This window comes from Elgaria multicarinata, chromosome 2, assembly GCF_023053635.1.
Source record: "Elgaria multicarinata webbii isolate HBS135686 ecotype San Diego chromosome 2, rElgMul1.1.pri, whole genome shotgun sequence".
NCBI lineage: Eukaryota > Metazoa > Chordata > Lepidosauria > Squamata > Anguidae > Elgaria > Elgaria multicarinata.
This window is the reverse complement of record NC_086172.1, coordinates 89053312-89075815: the sequence shown is the minus strand read 5'-3', so window position 1 is coordinate 89075815 and position 22504 is coordinate 89053312. Positions and strand designations below refer to the sequence as shown.

The following is a 22504-nucleotide window of genomic DNA, read 5'->3' as shown; positions in this document are numbered from 1 at the left end:
ATGTAGTTACCATGGAAACCTTAACCCTGACACAGCACCAGGTTGCTAAGGAGGAATTGCCAGTGGTGGGAGCCTCAACAAGGGGCACAAAAAGGGTGTGGTGTGAATGAAATGTGAAGTGCTCAGTTTGATGTGAGTAGCACATTGGTTTCCTGTGGGCATGTGCTAACCAGTGTATTAAGGGTTTGCTGAGTGGTATGAATATTGGATCATTTGTCAGTAGGTGACACTTTCTAATTAGAAAATATGGAGCATCACAGCAGCTGTTTTGGGATCCTGTGTTGCACGAGGCCAAGGGGTGCAAAATGGTTAGTAATATCTGGTTGAGACTGAAGCATGCTGTACTGGCAAGGGAATTTTCAAGCAAGTCTCCCTCCAAAAATCATAACTTCAGACTGAGAAGCAGTGATATAATGTGCATTAACACTAGGAAGAGATTTTTTAAAATAAATAAATAAATTATGGGCTAACGCTATTAAACTTGTCAGTTGTCCGGAATATGAATATTGCTTAATTGGGTTAGAGAGAGAAAAAATGCAGAGTACAAATCTTGCTGTAACTCATCAACATGGTAATAAGTTGGATTCAGAACAGGCAAGTCTCAGCGTATTCTGTCAGTTTGGGTTTCTGTTTTTGCACTAGCACTTCAGGTCACACCTTAAAACTTTTCCAAGAGTTTGCTTGCCAGAATATAGAAGAGGAGACCTTGGCAGAGGTTAAAACCAAATCATTGCCGCACCAGGGGGCTTGGAGAGCCTGGGATTAATAGTACTAATTACACGGGGAAACAAACTGTAGAAAGTAATTTGCTGCTGTTGAAAATCTCAGGCGGATGAGGGATGCTAACTGTGATGAAATGCAAAGATTTGGATGCTTGCTGACAGCATGAATATTCTTGACTTGAGTGAACTATGAATAATGATGCTGTCCAATTCATTGGTGGGTAAGATGTCCATAAACATGCTCTTAAGTTATTTGGTTTTATGGAGTAATTTCATCCCATTCTAGAGCATCATTGCTTACCATGTTACTTTAGTAAAAGGGTCACAAACTTTGTGCAGTACTTGCTGTTTAGTGTCCATGGGGAACCTTTCTTTATGGTTTTCTTAGCTGAAATAAAATCAGTCTTATTAGTTCTAAAAAGAGGGCAAATTCCTTCATGCTGGATGTGATGCTTCTTCAACATCCTTACCAAAACATCTGGAGTAAGTATTGATTTTCAATTGTCAGATTGGGCGGTCAGGCTGTTGAGTTGTATATGTTTGCATGAATGCACATTAGTGGAGTTGGACAGGCTTCTGATGAGCGTTGTACATTAAAAAGCTTACAGGCTTATTAGAATAGGCCTAGTATTCCAGTGCTGTGGGAGGCACAACAGCACTGTTCTTTCTTGCGTTTCTGAGATGAGAAACTTCAGATCTCATAGGAGGAGCCGCTTCAGCGTTCCCCTGTGTTATTGTCCATCTAATTTTGAGGGGTTAATGCTAGTGTGGGGAGGAGCATGGGCCCCTCCTCATGCAGATGTGGCTAAGATTTATCTTTTGTTTTTCAAAACTGCTAAAACTGCAGTTTGTGTTTATAATAAACAGAAACTTTTTTTTTGTTTTTCAACCGGGACTCAGTAGTTGTATGTAACAGTTATAGTAACAATGCTTATTGGTCACATTTTTCTGTACTCAAGCATAGCTATGAATAAATTGTGAAAGCTTGTCAAAATCAATGTCTGCTTCTTTATTAATTTTTGGGATTTTTTTGTAGCACTTGGTTATATGAAGGCTGAGTATATCATGTTTTTGAAGACACGATTAAGGAGAAATTTTGCTTCTCCAATGTAGTTCAAATGTCATTATTAACACGTGTCTGGTCTTTGCTGCTATTACCCGACACTCTTAGTACATCATGGACACTAGTGGTGCCTGCTTTGTTTACTTTTGTCTCAAACATCATAAACATTCTACTTGTGTACTCCTTTTGTCTTTGAAGGGTGAAGTCTTTATAGTTACATACACATTTAAGGATTTCTATACTTCCTTTCTGTAAAAACCACCAAGGCGATGTACAACAGATCATAAGCAATATTTCCAGAAAAACCTTATAGGATTTGATTGCTATACCAAGGTTTTGATAATTGGCAGTTGTCTTACCTGCAACTAAAACATTAAAGTATGGTATCATTTTTAAGGGACAGGAAGCTTCTGAAAATTGCAAAACTAGGCTGAAATGAATGCATATTATTCTGTGCTTTTTTTGAATGTTATCATGCATTACATTTCTTTAGGAATAATCTTAGTTTCTATTTATAGAGATTATAAAAAGTGGGTATGTACAGTAAGAGTTTTTGTTGCAGTATATTTGGTAAGTGTTACTTTAATGAGAATTTATTTTTTCTTGAAGCTATACTTGTGAATGTGCTTTCTGCCCACCCTAAACACAATACTAGAATTTGCTCTACATTCTAATTTCATAATGTCTATAGTAATTAACTTTCAAGGTCAAGCATAGATTGCATTTATACTTGGTAACGAGGAGCTCTGGCAGTTATCCTTATTCTAGATTTTAAGTATTCCAAGCTAAGCTGTCATTTGTGCTTTTGAGCCCTTACTTAAAATCTCTGAGCCTGGATATCTGAGAGTCAGCTTGGTGTGGATGCGGTGTTTCCTGACCTCTTAACCATAGCTGAGCCTGTGTATGCTTCCAAGCTCTTAAGTACTCCCTCCCCCTCCCTTTCCTCTTCAGCATTAAGCGTGTATAACATTACATCTGCATCATGATTAGCTTTACCTGGGGGTTGGGTCTAGTTTGTAAGTCCTGGTTAAAGCAAACCATGGTTAGTATTCAACTTCAATAAATATATAGTGCAACACAATGTTTTTATACTGAAGGGGAAGGTAAGTGCAATTTGTACAGGAGAGAGGGGAGAGAGCATGCAAGCCCATGTGGTACCCTCAATCCCTTAACCATAGTTAAGTGTTTAGGAGATACCAAGCCTAAATAGAGGAACTGAAAGTTGAAAGACTTGTTGGAAGGAAGTAATCAAAGTGTGTTTGTATTGCCCAGGAATATTATGCTTCTGCTTCAGTTTTATTTACAAAGTTGTATTAATGAGTAGCAGTGACAGCAATGTGGTTTGTACGGTCACCACGGCTTAAACAGGAGTGAATTATCACCCCCTTGGTGTGGGTGGTTGGAGAGTTAAATCCATGGGCTGTTGTTGGATTATTTGAGGGTTGTTTAACCCTCCACAAGCCATGCTGACTGGGTTTGGATGACACAAAAGTTGTGCCCAAATCATGTCCGGCACATGCCGTGGCTTAAACACTGGGCAAAACTGCCTGGTATTACATCTTGACTATACTTCTGCAGGTAGCTTGTTCTTTTTATGATTTGCTGAAATTTGGAGGGAAAGAACTGATCAAACTGCCATAATTGACCCACCAAATTTTCATGACATTTCATTGCACTAGGTAAATGGCCTATACCTTGCTGCTGAACAGTGTCATTTTAATGTCAAGGTTACTGATTTATGGGTGCGTTCAAATCCTGTTAGCCTGAAGAATGGCAATATGTTATGCAATTCTTCTATTATTGTTAGTTGCTGTTGTTAAATTGCTATTTACGTAATACATAGTGATATCTTAACACCTAATATGTAATAACACCAAATACTGCTCACAGTGATCAAATTTTAACATCAAAGATAATTACAGATTAAAAGCAGCCTTACAAATTTAAACATAAACAATTTTTATACCAAAGTGACATTAAATAATCCCAAGAAAAATAAAGTTTTTATTTATTTATTTATTATTTATTTATTACATTTCTATACCGCCCAATAGCTGGAGCTCTCTGGGCAGTTCACAAAATGATTTAATGATTCTTGAGCTTTTTCATTCCAATAAATAATAGAGTCCACATTTCTATAAATTGATCCTATATTAATCTCCCTTCCCTAACTCTTAAAATATTAGTTACTTAAACTAGAGTAGTCGTATCCCGAAACCTAAGGCACCCATCATTAAATGAAGGTGTGTTAACACAGATGTCAGGGGTTGTTTGAGGTTTAAACAATCGTACAACAGAGCATGGGTTATTTGAGGGTTTCGACCATATGATAAACCATGGCAAACCTCCATTCGGGATTGAATATTCAAAATAACTGCCAGCATGCACCACAGTGGCTGCAGTGATCGTGCAAACCCAGTGATGGTGTGTAAAAAACATTGCTGCTTTATGCATTATGAAGTTAGTGTCACATAGGTTAATATACTCTTAGTACTTCTGCACTGCAAGGAGGCTTGAACATGTAGACTTTCATTGGAAAAATATTTCAAGTAGGGCACCAAGTGACTTTAGTTGATGGGCAGGATTCAGGAGGTGTCTTGCATGCATGGCCAGCACTAGTGTTTACAGTATACACATGACTCTTACACAATGTAGCATTCCTGATGGCAAGCCCAAAAATAAGCAGAAATGCTAATTTCTGGAAGGCCAGGGCGTGCCTTCCAGAAACAAACGTTTTGAGACTTGCACTTGGAAGTGTTATATCATGGCCACAAGCAGTAGGTGCTGCATGTGGATTGTGACTGGCCACAGGTGCAAGGCCCCTACTGGATCTTGCCCACGGTGTTTGCTGTCAGTCACATTGAGGTGTGCATGTGAATGTCATTATAAAGCCCTTTTTAATGTGTTCTATTCAAAATACGTCTAATATGTTGTCTCAGGCTTCTAGAATTAGTTTTTCTTATCTCTGAAGATGCCGCAGTACAATTTGTAGCTAGGAACAATGACAGAGTGCAGTTTGCTATGAGGCTGGCAGCTACTCAAAACGTTTAAACAGATTAAAGCTAAAAGAAATGTGTACCTTGTCTGAGCGTAACAGCAATATGATAAAGGAAATGAACTGGATTTTTAAAGCTCATTAAAAATGTGTAGGTCTGTTGAGAGACAAAGTTAGGGCATATTCTCAAGAGCAAGAAATGGACCAGGTGTACTTTTGTAATACAATTTACAATATATTTTTTCTTGCAGGTTGACTTTTCCCACACTTTTAATGCTCATGAAGGTGATTCTAAGCCAAGCTAGTTATCACATACTAAATAACAGGATGGTAGCTATTATGGAAGAATTTTGAGTAAAATGGTGTGGTTAGGTCTGCCAGTTAGCTTTTCTCCTTTAAGGAGAAGAAATCTCCAACCTTTATAAAGCAACTTACCCGCTTTTCCATGTAAACTCTTGTTAGGGTCACTTCTGTTACACAGCAGCATAGTGTATGTATGCTTTCAATTCCTACTTAAGCAGGAATTTTCTTCTTGCATTTTGTCGGTGTCTTCTAGGTTTGTGGACTTCTTTTCCTTTTTAGAACTTGAATCACTGAAGATGTCAGACTTACATTGTCCCATATCTGAAAAGATTCATAGATGAAAATGTATTGACTGTGATATGCCATAAATGTCTATTACAGTTTATGTGTTTGTTACCAGCTTTTGTGGCTACTTGTAACTAGGTAAGGATGGATGAATCTGGCAGTCTCTGTCTCACTGAGATTGGGAGATTTTTAAGGTCAAGCACATTCTACCCCATTTTTGCATAAGCTCAGAATATTTGTTTTTTTAAAATATGTATGGAAAAATCTGTACTTTGTACATTTCCCCTAATGTATGTGTTTTGAAATGTACACATTTCCCCAGGTTTTTTATATTGCTGTAATGCAGTTTAAGTATATACTTTTTCAAATATTCATATTTGTGCACACTTTTCCCTAACCACATTTTCGTGCTTATTTTTTCCCCAAGACAAGCTGCATTGGAAAGCTTGCGAAAATGTAGATTTTGGTACATATTTCCCAGTTCGCTGAAAGACTTGGTTTTTTATTTTTATAGAGTAAATCTGTAAAAACAACAACAAAACCCACAAGCTTAGCAAAGCATATTTCGCACCCATTCCTACTTGTAGCTTGTTGCAATGTTTAAATTTAAATAATTGCTCTTACTTCTATTGAGAACTTTGCATTTTATTTCAATGGATTCAATAAACAGATTACAAAAATATTTCAGTAGCTTTTAACTTTTAGCTGTCACAAGTACTGATCAATATGTTAATCAGTACCAACAATATGCTAGGTCCTGCAGAATCTAGAAGTGATACAGATCTTGCCCAGAGGGGCTTATGATTCTATAAGATGAAGAAGATAAATGGTGAGGTGGGAGGGCAAGTGTTAATGATGTAACATAAAGGATGGAGATAGGATGAATGAGGCTGAATAATAGAAACTTAAGTACATAGGTCAGGCTGATAAGGGTGGATCAATATAGAAAGCCACTTCTAATGTATTTTGTAGTAATGACAGTAAAGTCATAATTGTTAAGCTGTTAAATATGCTTTCTTGTCCTCTGTGGAAAATAAAGTTCTCTGGTAATATAAATATTAGACACTAGTGATATATCTTTTCTCTGTTTTCACCATTGTAATTCCGTTATCACTTTGACCTGGTTCACACGATCAAATCAAGCCACGATGGCTTAAAAAAAAGGTGGGTTATTCAATTGTGTGAACCAATCTTTATCTGAATTTTGCATTAAAGTGACTAAAGTCTATTTTACATACATGGAGAAATTCAATGGATAATAGAATTTATCTGGATTGTCAAAAAGGGTATACTTCTCTTTGGGGTCACTTTTTGGTAAGTGACATAGGAGCCTGACTGAGCAGTGACTTCATCACGCTGTTAGTACTATTAAGGAATGCTCAAATATTTGCTGAGACACCTATTAATATAGGAGACATCTATTTAGAAATGTGTATGCTACTTTTCAAATACAGATTTATAAGGTGACTTACACTAAGTGCATCAATAAAATGATCGGCAATGTAAAAGTCAAATGTGCAATGTAGCAACCAGTAAAAGTGGCACAAAATCATTTGAGGTAATATACTTTTTAAAAGCCTACAATTTTTAAGAAAAGGATTGCCTTGCACCAGAAAGATAATTTGGACACCAGTTAAGACTCCCTGGGGAGAGAGAGTTCCACAAACTGGTTGCCATCATGGAAAAAGCCCACTCCCCAGACTCCAGCTATTATACCTCAGTCGAGAGAGGCACATGGAAGAGAACCTTAGATTATGTCAGTGAATAGGAAGGCCTTTATTGAAGACCATAGTCCTGATTAATGATTATGAACAGTTTGCACATCAGCAACAACCCACATTTAACGATTGGGTTCAAACCCTGGGTTGTTTATCCTCCTACATCCCAGAGTTCTGGGGTCAGACATTATGTTTATTGCAGTGGAAATAGGTATGTGTGTTTGGGAACTAGAATGCCCACTTGCTTCCATTTGTTCAGGTATACCCATGGTTTAAATAATCCATGGATAGTTGTAACATGTGAACCGGGTCTATGCATGCTGTATTGAATTTTCAGTTGTTGATGAATTACCTCCTCTAGTCACAGCAGTGGGAAATACTCCACACACTAGGTAATTATTTCTGGAACATAGGTGCTCACGTTCTATTTCTCCTCTAAAATATATGTCTACCCTCAAAAATGTGTAACATTGTTCTTTAAAATGCAGAAAATAAAAATAGGCCTTGCATCTCATTAAAGTAGTGTATTTGAGCACTATTCACTTCTTACTTTTGTTCATGACTTTTCAATATCTGCCTCTTGTTTACATAGTGATAAATAAATAGGAACTCTTAGCTTGCAGCCAAATGCAGTGAGTAGGCTACACTATCATAGGATGGCTAACAAGAAGGAATATGGGGGGCCAGCTCCTGGAGAGGGAAGTAAGCCTCATGAGTTTGTAAAAGGTGTGTGTTTATAAAACTGATGTGAACTCATTTTTAAGACTGCTGTTATTTAGGAAACCTTATCTATATCAAGATAAAACAAAAGATATTGCAATTTAAGTGCTTCACCATCTAGTTACATCATTGCAAACTGTTTAGGCACTCTTGTGCCTAAACAGTTTGTAAATCATAGCCTTACTAATGAGTGCATCTTCAGAGTATCCTTGCTAGGAACAATCTTCTTATTCTAGGGAATATAACAAGAAACTGTCTCCCTTTCTCAAGCAAGCTTTTTGTTGTAAAAGCATGTAGCACTTCATCTGGTAACAACACATCCACTTATTTCTGCTGTTACGTCAGTGAAACTCCTAAGATCTGCTGGGTGAATGGCAAAATCCTCATTAAACTTTTCACTTTGGTTCTTTGACTCAGAGTACCTAGAACTTTCCACTGAGAGGAATGGAAGTGGGGCAAGCGTCAGCCAAAGAGAAAGATTACTAACACCCTGTTCCTTTTCTAGCTCCTGATCTCTCCTCTATCTGGATAGAGTTAGTGTTACTTCCTCAGAGCTTCATATCCTGCTTTCCAGCCATGCCCACTTCCTGCCTCCCTTGCTACTCATGAAAAGGCCCTTACATATAATAACTAATAACTTACATGCAATAACTTACAATGAGCACCCACTCTGCTGGCAACTGGATGCTTGAGGGAGCAGACTGTCTACTGCCTCCATGATAGCATGCCTCTCAGTTCAATGCCAGTTGCTGGGGAACATGAGTGGGAGGGTGCTATTGCATTCATGTCCTGCTTGTGGGCTCCCCATTGGGGCATTTGGTTGGCCACTGTGGGAACAGAATGCTGGACTAGATAGGTCTTTAGTCTGATCCAGCATAGTTGTACTCATGGCAGCTGCTTCTTGGGTGGTTCCCCTCTGCAGTCAACCTTCTCTCTTCCACCATCTGCTTTCATGGAGCCCTTAGGGCTTTTGCAAGGTTGGCATGCCACCAAACCCCTTTAAAAGCCCAACTTTCACATACCTTTTATGGTTCCAGAATTTGGATGAATGTTGGGGTCTTTATGTCAGACATTGTTCCCCCACCCCTGATTTCATGACTTCTAAACATAATTTTTTACATTTTAAAAGGCTTCTTGAGTCGTCTGCAAAGTCTGCTCCACTGCACTTGTGAGAATTGCATCTTTGCAAATATGGTTTGTCTGTATTTTCTTTTGAAATTTTAGAGATTTTCCACTAAGGAGTGGTTCTGTGGTTCAGGGGCCTTTGGAAAAGAGGGGACTATATTTTGAGCAAATCAAAATCTTTTATTGGCGTTGTGAGTGGGCATAGTCAGATCCTAGATCCTTTGATGGCAGTATCTGCTTGGCTGGTGGAGTAGAGAAGGGAGCACATGGTTTTCTAAAGTTGTGTTCTGGATGGATGGTCATATTAAAATTAAGTATGACCATGTTCAGTGCACACATTCTTTCTATAGAAGAATCCGCTAATGTGTATTTTCCCACAGCTGTGTAATAGCATAAGATATTGCAGATTTCAAAATGACATACAATTTAGAGGTTCTTCTTATTGCTGAAAACCAACTTAATGCCAAGATTAAATGGAAGGCCAAAATATAACCTCAGTTAAATTGTAGAGTTGAGAGAAGTTCTAGAAACTTGGATGTAGGCGGAAATTAAAATGTATTTACTAGATTTGGCATTTTATGCATGTGTACTTGTAGGTGCAGGGTTGTTTTATTTCCTTGGTAGAACAGCCCACAGGAGAGTCCCCTGGAAAGAATAGCGAGAACAAACTGCTCTGGCTGTCAAAATAATTGGACAGTATGCATGAGAGATGGGCACTAATTTGCTCGGTTTGGAGGAGATATTCAAGGAGCTGTGTGTTTCCCCTTCATCGGCTGAACAGGGTTCACAGGAGGGCACTGCTTTAGGTTTGGCTGCTGACCAGGTGGTTTTCAGATCTGTTTTCCTGTAAATTCAACAACAACAACAACAATGACGGCTGAATATATGTTAACATAAACTTTTTTAATTTGAGTAAATCTTGGTGTGATTTATAAATGCTGAAGCAAATTCAGCTGGTATTGGTGGTAAGAATTCTTTTTCCAACTGTGTAGTATGTTTGCTATGCTGTTTCATGGCTTCTGGAGAATGTGGGCAATATGCCCTTGCACAAAGGACAGTTGAAAACTGGAAGCTGATCTGGGTTTTTTCTCTTCCGTGCAGGCAAACAACATTGATTTTCTGCTTATTTAAGTGGCACATGGACTTGATAGTCCTTCCTTCCAGTGCTGATAATATTATTCAGTGGAGAAATTTCCTATACTTTATTGGTGAGATGCTTTCTTTCTTTTTGCTTATATTGAAGGAGAGGTTCCCTTCAGTTATTATTATTATTATTATTATTTATTTATATAGCACCATCAGTGAAGTTGAAGGGTGGGTATAAAGCTCTGCTGTTGCATCCTGGGTTTGGATGACATGCTAACCCATGCCACAGTATGGAGAATAATGTAAATGGCAGCCACATGTGCAGGGGTGCGGGGAGCAGCCATGATGCTTCCTCTTCTCTGATTGTCTAAATGCGGTCTCTAATTTCTGCAACCCAAAGAACTGTGCATGGTTTGCTGATAAGCAGCCACCTATTTCAATGAAGTTCGACACCCTCTTCCAATAAGGTTGTTTGGGCACCTTCAGTTTTGCTTTATTTATTAGTTCCATTTTACTGTATGTGTATTTCAATGACATATATGTACTCTCTAACATACTTGATAGGGACAATCACCTGAAAAGCATTTATTCCAACTTAGAAACTGCCAAGCTTGCTTAATGTTGTGTTTGGAATTTGTAAACATTTACTTTTTTTACTAATGAACTTGTGGAATGGAAAAATTTCCATGGACAAATAACGCACTGGCTCCTAAGTTGTTTCGTGACATGCGAACCCACAGTTAACCCAACAATTGCCCATGTTTTTTGTTGGGTTAACTTTGGATTGTTTAACCAAGAAACAGCTCAGAGTTTCCAGGTTCGCACGTCACAAAACAACCATGTTCCTGGGTTGTTGATTTAAAAAAATGGAAACAACATGTGTGCATCTCGTGAGTTCTGCTCGTCCACAGAAATTCCTAGGTTAAACAAACTCATAGTCTCCTTAGTTTGGATGCCAATCCTTCTGTCTTTGTATACCATGTTCATAGAATCATAGAACAGTAGAGTTGGTAGGGGCCTATAAGGCCTTCGAGTCCAACCCCCTGCTTAATGCAGGAATCAACCTTAAAACATCCCTGACAAATGGTTGTCCAGCTGCCTCTTGAATGCCTCTAGTGTGGGAGAGCCCACTACCTCACTAGGTAATTGGTGGTTATTATTTATTTATTTATTTATTTATTTATTTATATAGCACCATCAATGTATATGGTGCTGTACAGATTGCACAGTAAATAGCAAGACCCTGCCGCATAGGCTTACAATTTAATAAAGTTGTAGTAAACAATAAGGAGGGAAAGAGAATGCAAACAGGCACAGGGAAGTGTAAACAGGCACCGGGTAGGGTGAAGCTAACAGTATAGAGTCAGAACAAACTCAATATTTAAAAGCTATAGGGAAAAGAAAAGTTTTTAGCTGAGTTTTAAAAGCTGTGATTGAGTTGGTAGTTCTCAAGTGTTCTGGAAGAGCGTTCCAGGCGTAAGGGGCAGCAGAAGAAAAAGGACGAAGCCGAGTAAGGGAAGTGGAGGTCCTTGGGCAGGCGAGAAGCATGGCATCAGAGGAGCGGAGAGCACGAGCGGGGCAATAGTGTGAGATGAGAGAGGAGAGATAGGCAGGAGCTAGACTGTGAAAAGCTTTGAAGGTCAACAGGAGAAGTTTATATTGGATTCTGGAGTGAATTGGAAGCCAATGAAGAGATTTCAGAAGTGGAGTGACATGGTCAGAGCGGCGGGCCAAGAAGATATCTTACTGCTCTAACAGTCAGGAAGTTTTTCCTGATGTCCAGCCAGAATCTGGCTTCCTGTAACTTGAGCCCATTATTCCGTGCCTTGCACTCTGGGATGATTGAGAAGAGATTCTGGTCCTCCTCTGTGTGACAACCTTTCAAGAATTTGAAGAGTGCTATCATGTCTCCCCTCACCCTTCTCTTCTTCAGGCTAAACATGCCCAGTTCTTTCAGTCTCTCCTCATAGGGCTTTGTTTCCAGACCCCTGATCATCCTTGTTGCTCTCCTCTGAATGTGCTCCAGCTTGTCTGCATCCTTCTTGACGTGTGGTACCCAGAACTTGATGACGTACTCAAGATGAGGCCTAACCAGTGCTGAATAGAGGGGAACCAGTACCTCATGCAATTTGGAAGCTATACTTCTATTAATGCATCCCAAAATAGCATCCTAGGAACATAGAAATATCGCTAAAATGTAAGTTAATGTGATTTTGGCTAGTAAAAGAATGGTCTGGCAATTTTGATTAATCAGATGTTAGCCTCGCTTTAATTTATTTGTTATATTTCTTATTCTGCCCAATAATTTGTGTTCTCTGGGCAGATTACAGATGCCAGACAAACAGTTAAAAGTATACAATACAGATATTTAAAAGAAAACAACACAACAAAACAAACAGCACAGGAATCAATATAATAGCTGTAAAAATGTAGAACTAGGTCTACTTGTGTCTATGCTGCACTCATCCCTTTTAAGAAAGTCTTTCAGAACTCTTATTGGTAAACTGTGTTTTTTAGATCAATTTGAATTATTTATGATTCTTCCAAAGCAGTTTTTGATGATAATGAGTTTGATCTGTGACCTTCTGCTCTACAGTACATGTCATTTGATCTAAAAGTTTTAACTTGTCTTATGTGCATTTCTCACAGAGCAGACCTTTTATACTGTTTGGTGTGGATTTGTGTCTCCATCATTTTCTAGACAGCAGTTTGTTGTGCTAACAGTGATACTTCTCTCTGAGCATTCAGAACAAGAGCATACTGTGGGTTATATAAAATATGACATATTCCTTTCTGAATGCAACCTAGTACAAACCACAAGCTGCCACAGAAGAGAAAATTGGTTCTCTTTTGATTTCCTCTCATGCATGGAGTAGGGGAAAGAGGATGTGGACGGGGATCTAAGAGCTTGCTTCAGCTCATGCACATAACGACAATCCATGATTTGTCACAACATCTCAAGTGGACCAATGTCTCAGAGCAATACACATTTTGCCATCTATGTATGAGGTTATGGTCTTAGTTTGTCTTGAAATATGTTGTGGATACTGAATGGATTAGCAAAAGCATTCTTTAGTATTGATTTAATGTATGCATGTAGAGAATGTTTCTTTTAAAATCAGAGCCATAGAAAATTTTAATCTTGATCCTATATTTCCTGTATCATTGCTATTTTTCTCATTTGGACAAAAGATACACTTGCCCGTCTTAGTATTTGTATATTTTATAACCCATAAGCTTGATGCTGCTACTTTTGTTCTTTTCCAGTCTCTGTAGTTTCTGTGTGGAAGACATGTGCGTGCAAAGCACCTCCTGTTCACATCCTGTTTTCAGATGCTGCACTTTTCTGATTCTTTTACTTAGAATGTGGCTTGAATGAATGTATAATAAATACAGTGCTCAGAGGAGGAGGTTAAAGAAGCTCTTCCTCACCACTGTTTAGTTTTGTTCTTAAGAATAATACTTGCTTCATCTACTTGAAATCCCCTCTGCCATGTTTGTAGTAGTTAAACAGAGTTTAGCAGTGGAATAAATATTAAGATTCTCATAATGAAACAATTCAACCACAGACAAATATGCACAATTGCATAATGAGGAAGTGGTCCTGGACAGGAAACTTCACTTCTCTCTATCCATCTAGCATACCTGGAGAAATGCTAAAATGTGCAGACCTATAACACTGGAAGGTGAGAAACAACACTCCATTTATATGTAGTCACATTATGAGAATCAAATCTGAACACTTGGTGCCCATGTTGTGCAAATAAAGGCAACTTTCAACATTTCAAAGTAATGTGTAGCTGTTTGACCACATTGCAGGCTGAACGGTTTTGCTGAAGCTCATGTAGGTGCTGGGACTTTTGGTGCTGTGGCCAACAGTGAATCTAATTATTTGTTTGCTGTCAAGTTTGTCAGCTCAACATTAATCGAATCTGATAATTGTATAGTACTAGAATTTTAAGGCCCTTATTTTATTGATATGTTTCTAATTATGTATATATCTTAATCTGTTTGAAGCTATAGAACTGAATAGTGCTCTGGACTGTTCAGCGAATCCTTCTCAAGTCAGATGTAATTGTTTACTTACTGGTATGATGAGATGTATAAATAGGTAGTGGCTATAGAGAAACATTTCCCCAGATTCTCAAAATACCTGATGTCCAGCCTTTGCATTGTACAGTACAAGTCACATTTATGCAGTGACCTCTGTAGTCAAGCAGTCTGAAGTCATTTCAGCAATCTGAAAAATGTGTGCTCTTCTAAACTAAATACTTAATTTGTAAACTACATGGATTCTGCAGGCTAAAATGATTTCTTCAGTTTCATCATGCACATGGTTCTTAACATGGCTCTTAATGAATCTAAAAGTAATCTCTTCATTGTTTTTATGTAGAACTATTTACTTGACTAGGAATTAAAATTCAGTTCAGAGTTATTTAAATCGCTTTGTGTAGTCTATAAAAAAACCTGCTAACTTTGAAAGACTTAGCATTTTTATTTAATGTTAAGTATTCCTTTTGGTGAAAGAGCTAATTGCATGTATTTAGAATGACATTTCTATTAGAACTTCAAGCTCTTCATCCAGGTTTAATATTGCTGATTGGTGCTGTGTAACTTTAGACTTCATCTTTGTTTCAGTAGATTGCTTTGCTCCTAGCTGCCTATGTGGAAATACTTTCTAGTCCAAAGGTGCAACTATCTATGTTTAGACTGATATCTGAAAGAGTAGTTCAGGGATATGAGAAGTGGAACTTATAACCAGGGTTGGACATCAAACAGTCAATTAAACTTCTGCAAAGGGGAAGGCCTATTCAATGTGCAAGGTGTTGTTCTTGCAGTGCACACTAAAAAGACCCACAACAGGTTTGACAGCATTTTAGGATCTCAGCTTGTCTGATTATTTTTTCATTGCTGGCATACATTGTCAAATTTTAACCAGTTTAATAATGGGCAGGGCACACTGTAGTTGGGAGAAGCAGTCAAAGGTAGCAGGAAATAGGAAGTAAGGGTCACTTGTACTGGTTTGAAACTGGGCCACATATCAGTTTTGCCCTCACACCAGGCAGAGAGGTGTGATTTTAATGCATGTGTTGGCAATATTAAGAAGCCATAAGGCAGTGTCTTTTACCTGGAAGTGCCAACTCTGTTCATTGATTTCAAGACTTCCTTTCTATCCATTTTAGGAGATGCCTGATAAATAAGTAGGGAGAGCTTCACTAGTTCTATGTAGCTTAATTCATTAATTAGTCATCTCATATCCAAAAAACGTCCAGTATTGATATTTCAGGGATTTTTTTTAAAAAAAATGAAGATTGTTTGAAGATTTACAACTGGCCAGTATATTATTGGGGTTTTTTAGGAAATAGTTTTGTTTTGTAGGAGCCAAAGTTGCATATGGCCTAGTTATTTTAAGAGGATATGCCAATGCCCATGCTTGGGGCATAATTTCTATTAAAAGCAAGCTGTCTTCTAATGCTGTTTTCTAGGCATTTGGATTCTGAGAGTATGCTATAATATTGGCTTGTACTGTTGGTCTCACACCAAGATATCAAATTATTTTTAAACATAGGCAATGTTGCAAATAGTTCCACTAGAGCATATTCACCTACTCATTTGGCCATATTGATAGTCTGGCTAAAGGCTGTGGGAAAAGAAGATAGTTTTTTTTTTTTTACAATTTATAAATGTTTCCTTTCCTGGATATTATTTTTGTTTGCTGTAAGCACCCAAGCAAGTCACAGTTTGAAAGCCTGAATTTAGTGAAGTTTTAAAAGTGGGTTGGAAGTTCAGTGACGGGGTGCTGCTGAAAAAAGAGTTCTTAAAGTAGCTCTGGAGCACAGTGTGAACCAACCTATGTATTGTACCCAAGATGTAAATTGACTTTCATAGTCTGATCCTAAGTGGTTTCTTAACGCTATAGTTGTCAGTATTATGTAATTGTAAAACATGTTACAACTTGCCTTTAATTCTGGCCCCAGCACACATGTGATGTGCATAACTTGGAATTGTGTTGCCAGCTTATCTAAAACACAGGATAAAGGCAACCTTTTTCACAAGCACTCAAGGAAATCCTCATGTAGGTGTCGGACATTGAACTGACAAATGAATACTTAACCAGTAACCCACCAAATACCATCAAATGATTGTTCCTGTCAGGTGACACTATGATTCAGTAACAATATAAGTTACCACTTACAGGGGTATTCATGGTTGCTGATACTTGACTGTGGTCAAACTGGTAATCCAGTTCATAGTATTTGATCAGTGCTTCAATCTTGACTTTGAATAAGCTTGAATGAATCCGTGCCCAGGTTAGTCTTTCTGCTGCGAGTATCGCTACCTTAAATTGCATCCCTTTTGATTCAGTGAAAGAACATAGCAGGTGTTTTTCTGTAGAAAACATCTGACAGTATGATAGATAATATTGTTGTAACAAAATCATAACTGAGATTGTCTCAACTCTGCAACCAGAAGGTTTGCTATCCTATTCTATGAAGTGAGAACTAACCTTGCAGAAAACATTGAGCTTCTATTTATGGAAGACATGTTTCTTTTAAAAACTTGTATGGTGCACAGAATTCTAAATATGTCCAACATCTCTCACAAGTCTTGTCTCTAACTGTACAGTGTGGATGGAATGAGGGTCTTTTTAGCTCATTAAAATGATTAGCATTTTTGGACAGAAGCAAACACTTGCATGACATTACAATATCTTCTGAACTAAAAATACACCTTTCTATTTTTAAAAACTGAGTATATCATCCCAGGTTCTGCTGTGACCACGGCTGCTGTATAAGAAGATCAAATAGAAATGTTGCCTCAGTCTTCATTTAACTTGCTGTTTACTTTGAACACATTGTGTTTTTATCCCTTGGTAACAGTATCAAGAGCTAATAGACTACAGCAGCAGTTCTCAAACTCCCCCCCCCCTTGTACTTGAAAATTGCTGACGGAGGGTGGGGGGGTCTCAGCACTAAACTTTTTTGGCTCTGCAAATCAATGCACAACTCATATTAATCCTTTTTTCGTCAGTGCCACATTCATCAAAACCAGTTCCACATTATGAAAATCATGGGCCTTAGGCTTGTTAGTCTGTTCAATAATCTGGTCAAAGCAACCACAGTCTACATTGAAAGAAAACAAATCAAGCGCAGGGCTAAGTATAAATATTGACTATTGTATGACCTTTCCATAGACTACTACAGTTTGAGAACCTCTGGATTAGACGTAATCCGCTATCTTGAATTCTATGTTTAAATGACATTTCATTTGACATTAGTGTGAATCTATCATGGTGCAGCTTTCCTTTATTGTGATATATAGGCAAATATATCCACCCACTGTGCTAAAAATGCAATTTCATAATTTTATTTTTAGCCACAAAGTTGTAATGGCTGCACAAGATGTGGTTGTATCTGTGTTTTCTCATTGACATTTTACTCCCTTAGGATAGAAATAGTTATAATATCTGAATTGATTCAATAGAATCTAGGTATGTTTGCTACTAATATGCCTTAATCAATAATTGATTAAGGCAGGGATGAACAACCTGCGATTCTAGGGCCACATGCTATCTTTGGCCAAATTTCAAAAGCCCTCTGCATGCAATCCGTTCAGACTTTTGGTAAGAGTGATTCATCCCTTCAGTAGCAGCCTGCTGGGCAGGAAGGAAGAGGCAGGGAATAAAAAGGGGGTGGCAGAAAGAGAAAAGGGAAACCCCACTCACTGCTGGCTTCGGCCTTGCCCACTGTTAACATGTGGCCCCTGGAAAATCACCCACAAGGGAATGTGGCCCTTGACAAAAAAAGGGTTTCCCATCCCTGGAGTAGGAAGTCGGCCTAGTTAGGCAAATCTATCTGTCCATGGCTGTCACTTGGGTATGTTCAGTAAAATCCTGTTAAATGACCTGACTATAAAATAATGATAAACTTTCCTTGAGCTCTGCCCTTGTGTACCAGATGGTAAGAGTATAAGGGTGATGTGATCTGAGAACAGTATCCACTTACATTCCTCACAGTCTTGTTAAGAGAATGTCTGAGTCTTCTTAAAACTGTAAGACTTTAAGTGATTTCTTTGCATTGTTCTCACACTTTTTGTTTTGGACTTGGACAAAACATGGCCGTTCTGGCTCTGCTGACCCAGGCCATGACCTTTCTAGCTCTACTAGCCCATACATGGCCCTACTGGCTCTACTAACCCAGCACAGGAACCCTTCCATGTAGCCTGCTGCTGCGTGCAAGAGTTTGTAACTGTGACAGAAGAACTAAAGAGCCAATTTTATTTATTTACACTATTTGTATGCTGCCCAATAAGTGTGTTACGGGTGTCTTACAACAAACATTAAAATACAATGACAATCAACATTTATGTTGGATATTTATAAACTCCCCATCATATGATACCTAGTGCAGTGAATAATAAATATATAATAAAACAATAAAATACAATAATAAAACAATAAAAGCCAGTAAAATACTGTAAAACAGACTGACTGGCTTTAAATGCCTGGGCCAAAAAAGTTTTGACCTGGTGCTGAAATTATAGCAAAGCTGGCACCTCCTTTATGAGGAGGGTGTTCCACAAACAGGTTGCTATAACAGAGAAGGCTTTTTCCCTGGTTGTTGCACAGTGAGTGAAAGGCACCTTGAGGAGGCTTTCCCTTGTAGTTCCTCGTGATCTCTGTCATTCACACATCTGGGCTCTGCACCTGTGCAGAGCCTCATTCAGTCGAAATAGAACATAAATTGTTTAAGAACATAAGAAGAACCATGCTGGATCAGATCAAGGGTCCATATAGTCCAGCAATCTGTTCACACAGCTGTTGACAAGAATCCCACAAGCAGGATATGAGTACAACAGCAACCTCCTTCCCATGTTCCCCAGCAACTGGTGTACATAGGAATTCTGCCTCTGATACCGGAGGTAGCATAGAGACATCAGGCCTAGTAGCCATTGATAGCCTTCTCCAGGAATTTGTCTACCCCCCTTTTAAAGTCATCCTAATTGCTGGTCATCACTATGTCTTGTGGTAGTGAATTCCATACTTTGGCTATGTGCTGTGTGAAGAAGTACTTCCTTTTATCTGCCTGGAATCTCCCACCAATCAGCTTCATGGGATGACCCCAGGTTCTATTATTTCTCCCTATCCACACTCTCCACACCATGCATAGTTTTGTACACCAATATCATGTCTCCCCATACTTGCCATTTTCTCACGCTAAATAATTTCACCTGCCCCTCAGATGAAAGTTGCTCCAGCCCTTTGATCAGGCCTAAAATTCAGTGTATTCAAACTGTACCAATCTAAAAAGTCTAGGAAAATAAAAAGATCTTCACCTAACTGTGGAAAGAGTACACAAAAGGGACCAGGCAAGCTTCTCTGGGAAGGGTATTCCATAACCAAAGTATCACCATCACAGTGGTCCTTTCCCTATTAGCCATCCATTGCAGATTTAGCAAGAGCGCTTAGAGTAGGGGCTTTGAAGATGATCCCAGGATCTGGGTAGGTGTATGTGGGAGAAGACACATACCTGGTCCAAAACCAATGAGGGCTTTAAAGGACAAACCCAGCACTTTGAATTGGGCCTAAAAATAGACTGAGTGCAGATTATGATTAAGCACTGCTCTAATATGTTCAAATCATTTAGTCCCTGTTAATCTAATCAGGCATGCTCTGGACCAGCTGAAGTTTCTGGAATGTTTTCAAGGGCAGTCCCATGTACATTGCATTTTAGTAATCCAAATGGAAGGTATTGGAGAATGGGTAACTGAAGCAGAAGTCTCTCTGTCCCAGTAGAGTTGCAGTTGATGATCAACACCTTCTCATTAATTGACTTGGCATTTGCTAGCAGCACCTGGAGGCTGGAGGGGCCTGCATATAAGCCACCAGTGTTGTTGAAACTAGAAAGTGGGTCAGAAGGGGAGGCAGCACACACATGTCTAACTTGCCTACCCCTCAGTTGATACCTCCCAACAACACCATAGCCCCCTTGAGTGCCATTTTTCTTGTGAAAAAGGTGGGGTACAAATCAAATGAATAAATAGCAACTACTCCCCCCTATAGGGCCTGTTCAGAAGACACCCGTTCCTTAAGGCTTTTGGTTAAGCATCAGGGTTTAAGGTGTCTTGTGCGATGCATTTTGCTAAACTTTGCTAACCACAGTCAGGCCATCTGCAGCAGTGTTAGTGGCTCTAACCATGCCTTAAAGTGTTGTGTGCGACAGCAGGGCTTGTGATTAATGTGAACCCCAGAAAACCACAGTTTCACTAACCACAGAGCCTGAAGTGTCCTCTTAAGAGGCCAATAGTGGATGTTTTTGTGTTCAGGTATGGGAAGGAGGGGCTCCCCAGCTGCCGGTTTCTAACAGCTGCGGACTCCTCCCAGAGTTAGCACACTTCGGTCTCCTTCCCATAGTTTGAAAATCTCAGCCTTACTGAAAATGTGAACGTTTTGCTTTAAAAACCATGGTGAGAAGCTGATCCCGTCTTTCCCTTTTCTAGGTATTGAGAAGTAGGGATCATAGAGCATATCTGTTCAACAGAAGCAATTCCTATGAATATCCTGGTTTCTTCAGCTTGAATTTGTTCTGGCTGCCTTCCTGGAGCACTTCAGTTTCCCTTGCCGCTTCTAAACATTTTGTGCTTCTCTTTTCCTCTGTCCCCAGGCTGACAGGCAATGCATCAATACACTTGTTACTGCTCTTAAGTGTACTGTGGCAGTTTCACAGCTCTCTAGTGTAATGTGAAAGGCAGCAGCATAGGTTTATCATGAGCAGCTGTTTCTATTCTATAGACTGCTACATGGGTGGAGTGGCAGGGGAGGGAGCTAGCAGCTTTTACAACAGATTAAGCCATAATTGACAGTTTGCCTTGGAGACCTACCCTGTTAAAGAACAAAACTTGCAGGCAAAAGAACGAAGAACTTAAAAAAAAACCCTTCAAGACATTTTTGTAAGCTTTTGCACATGGCTTTTTCAGCCGCCCTGTTCCAAGCTGTAGTCCTAGTATATATTTCCTATATTCCCAGGTTTCCCTTAAGGAATCTTTTGACAAGTCTTGCATATTGAGTATGGCAATGACGGAGTTCTTGCTGAAATGACTTAGATATTCTGGGAGGGAAGGATGTTTGCTTGATAGGATTACCTCTTAGATCATAGCAAAGTATGCTTCCTTAACCACTCTGAATAGACAGGAAATAATATTTAATAAATGACTTATTTTATGGGCAATTTGGGGCAAAGCCATTATTAGCCTTTCATTATTAGCCTTTCACTGGGTTGCCCTCAGCATATTGTTGTTACCTTTAGTTATAGTACCTTAAATACATATCTACTTTACCTTGCTGTAGACCTAGGTGGGTTTACAAGACCAATGGAAAACTACACTGCTAATTTTACAAGGATCAGGGATGGCGAAACTTCAGCCTGCAGGCTGATCTGTCCTGTGGAGCCTCCTTGGATTTGAAGGACTTTGCCTCCAGTGCCTGTCCCTGGAGGAATCCTCCATGTAATTTCTGAACACAGATTGGAGATAAAGATGGCAGGCACATGCAAAGCCAGGTCCTCAAGTGGCACTCAGAAGGTCTTCTCCCACTGCTGGAACCAAGTACATTGTTGGTGCTATATAAATACATACATAAATAAATAACAATAATGGTTGAGTCTTCCATATACATTTCTTGTTGCCCCCAATGGGGATGACATGAGGCGCACAAAGGCAGTGCCTAGTTCAGTCAGCGCTGGGAGGACTGGTTCTTCCCAGCATCGGACAGGTCTGTTTGCCTACTGCAACGTCCAGTGGGGATGGGGAGAGGTGTGCGAATAAGACACCAGGTTTGGCTGGGGCTGCAAGGAGCCTCTCCTCCCAGTACTTTTGAGCTCCTTTCTAGCCTAAATATCTGCCTAAACTTGTACAGCCTTCAAAGGATGGTTGAGCTTTGGCCTTTTGAGGCAAGATATTCTGTGGCCATGGAATGGGTACTAAGCAGACCCATTATGTGCCACTCATATTTTACACCCAGAGAGATCTTAGAGCTCACTAGAGATGGGAAAGAAGTAGTCTGTACACTGTGTAGGTTGAAGCAATTTATTTTATTTATTTATTTATTTATTTATTACATTTTTATACCGCCCAATAGCCGAAGCTCTCTGGGCGGTTCACAAAAATTAAAATCATCATAAAACAACCAACAAGTTAAAAATACAAATACAAAATACAATATAAAAAGCACAACCAGGATAAAACCACGCAGCAAAATTGATATAAGGTTAAAATACAGAGTTAAAACAGTATAATTTAAATTTAAGTTAAAATTAAGTGTTAAAATACTGAGTGAATAAAAAGGTCTTCAGCTGGCGACGAAAGGAGTACAGTGTAGGCGCCAGGCGGACCTCTCTGGGGAGCTCATTCCACAACCGGGGTGCCACAGCGGAGAAAGCCCTCCTCCTAGTAGCCACCTGCCTCACTTCCTTTGGCAGGGGCTCACGGA

The 22504-nt window shown here is 39.1% G+C and overlaps 1 protein-coding gene across 2 annotated transcripts in view; it reads left to right on the top strand.

The window, feature by feature from the left end:
• MOB2 (MOB kinase activator 2) overlaps nt 1-22504 on the top strand; it is a 147091-nt gene that overhangs the window by 976 nt on the left and 123611 nt on the right. The gene's annotated exons all lie outside the window — the stretch shown is intronic.